This window comes from Otolemur garnettii, unplaced genomic scaffold (assembly GCF_000181295.1).
Source record: "Otolemur garnettii isolate 467f Iridium unplaced genomic scaffold, OtoGar3 scaffold00175, whole genome shotgun sequence".
NCBI classification, from domain to species: Eukaryota; Metazoa; Chordata; class Mammalia; order Primates; family Galagidae; genus Otolemur; species Otolemur garnettii.
Window position 1 is genome coordinate 2,181,576 of NW_003852570.1, and position 1,681 is coordinate 2,183,256.

The 1,681-nt window shown below is 36.3% G+C and overlaps 1 non-coding gene across 1 annotated transcript; it reads right to left on the reverse strand.

Moving 5' to 3' along the window:
- Positions 1-108: 108 nt before the first annotated feature.
- On the reverse strand, positions 109-216 carry LOC111728645. Its single transcript, XR_002775879.1, has one exon. It is a non-coding gene; the product is annotated as a U6 spliceosomal RNA (small nuclear RNA).
- Between the last annotated feature and the right edge of the window lie 1,465 nt (positions 217-1,681).

A 1,681-nucleotide genomic window follows, 5' to 3' on the forward strand; every position in this document is an offset into this window, starting at 1 on the left:
AAGGCTGGTTCAAGATACATAAATCTATAAATATAATTAATCACATAAATAAATTAAAAAACAAAGACCATATGATTCTCTCAATTGATGCAGAAAAAGCTTTTAAAAAAAAATATGGAACGCTTCACGGAATTTGTGTGTCATCCTTGCGCAGGGGCCATGCTAATCTTCTCTGTATTGTTCCAATTTTAGTATATGTGCTGCTGAAGCGAGCACAGAAACAGCTTTTGATAATATCCACCATCACTTCATGATCAGAGCACTTAAGAAAATTGGTATAAAAGGGACATTTCTTAAACTGATAGAGGCCATCTATAGCAAACCCACAGCCAATACTGTACTTAATGGAGTTAAATTTAAATCATTTCCACTCAGATCAGGAACCAGGCAAAGTTGCTCATTGTCTCCACTGCTCTTTAACATTGTAATGGAAGTTATAGCCATTGCAATTAGGGAAAAAGGCAATCAAAGGTATGCATATAAAGTCAAAAGACATCAAATGTTCACTCTTCGCAGATGATATGATTGTATATCTGGAAAACACCAGGGATTCGACTACAAAACTCTTAGAAGTGATCAAGGAATACAGCAGCATCTCAGGTTACAAAATCAACACACATAAATTGGTAGCCTTTATATATACCAACAATAGTCAAGCTGAAAAAACAGTCAAGGACTCTATTACGTTCACAGTAATGCCAAAGAAGATGAAATATTTGGGAGTTTACCTATCAAAGGACGTGAAAGATCTCTATAAAGAGAACTATGAAATTCTAAGTAAAGAAATAGCTGAAGATGTTAACAAATGGAAAAACATACCATACTCATGGCTGGGTAGAATCAACATTGCTAACATGTCAATATTACCCAAAGCAATATACAATTTTAATGCTATTCCTATTAAAACTCCACTGTCATACTTTAAAGGTCTTGAAGAAAGTAATACTTTGCTTTATATGGAATCAGAAAAAACCTCAAGTAGCCAAGACATTACTCAGAAATAAAAACAAAGCAGGAGAAATTGTGCTACCAGACCTCAGACTACACTATAATTCGATAGTGATCAAAACAGCATGGTACTGGCACAAAAACAGAGAATTAGATGTATAGAAAAGAATAGAGAACCAAAGGATGAACCCAGCTACTTACCGTTATTTGATCGGTGACAACCAATTAAAAACATTCAGTGGGTAATAGATTCCCTATATAACAAATGCTGCTGAGTGAACTGGCTGGTGACCTGTAGAAGACTGAAACTGGACCCACACCTAGCACCATTAACTAAGATAGACTCTCACTGGATTAAAGATTTAAACTTAAGACATGAAACCATAAAAATACTAGAAGAAAGGACAGGGAAAACTCTTGAAGAAATCGGCGTGGGGAAATGTTTTATGAGGATATCACTGCAGGCAATTGAAGCAGCATCAAAAATACACTAATGGGACTTGATCAAACTAAAAAGCTTCTGCACAGCCATGAACACAGCAAGTAAAGCAAGTGGAGAGCCCTCAGAATGGGAGAAGATATTTTCAGGTTATGTCTCCGACAAAGGTTTAATAACCAGAATCCACAGAGAACTCAAACATATTAGCAAGAAAAGAACAAGTGATCCCATCTCAGGGTGGGCAAGGGGCTTCTTCTCTGAAGAAGACAGGTGAACAGCCTACAGAAATATGAA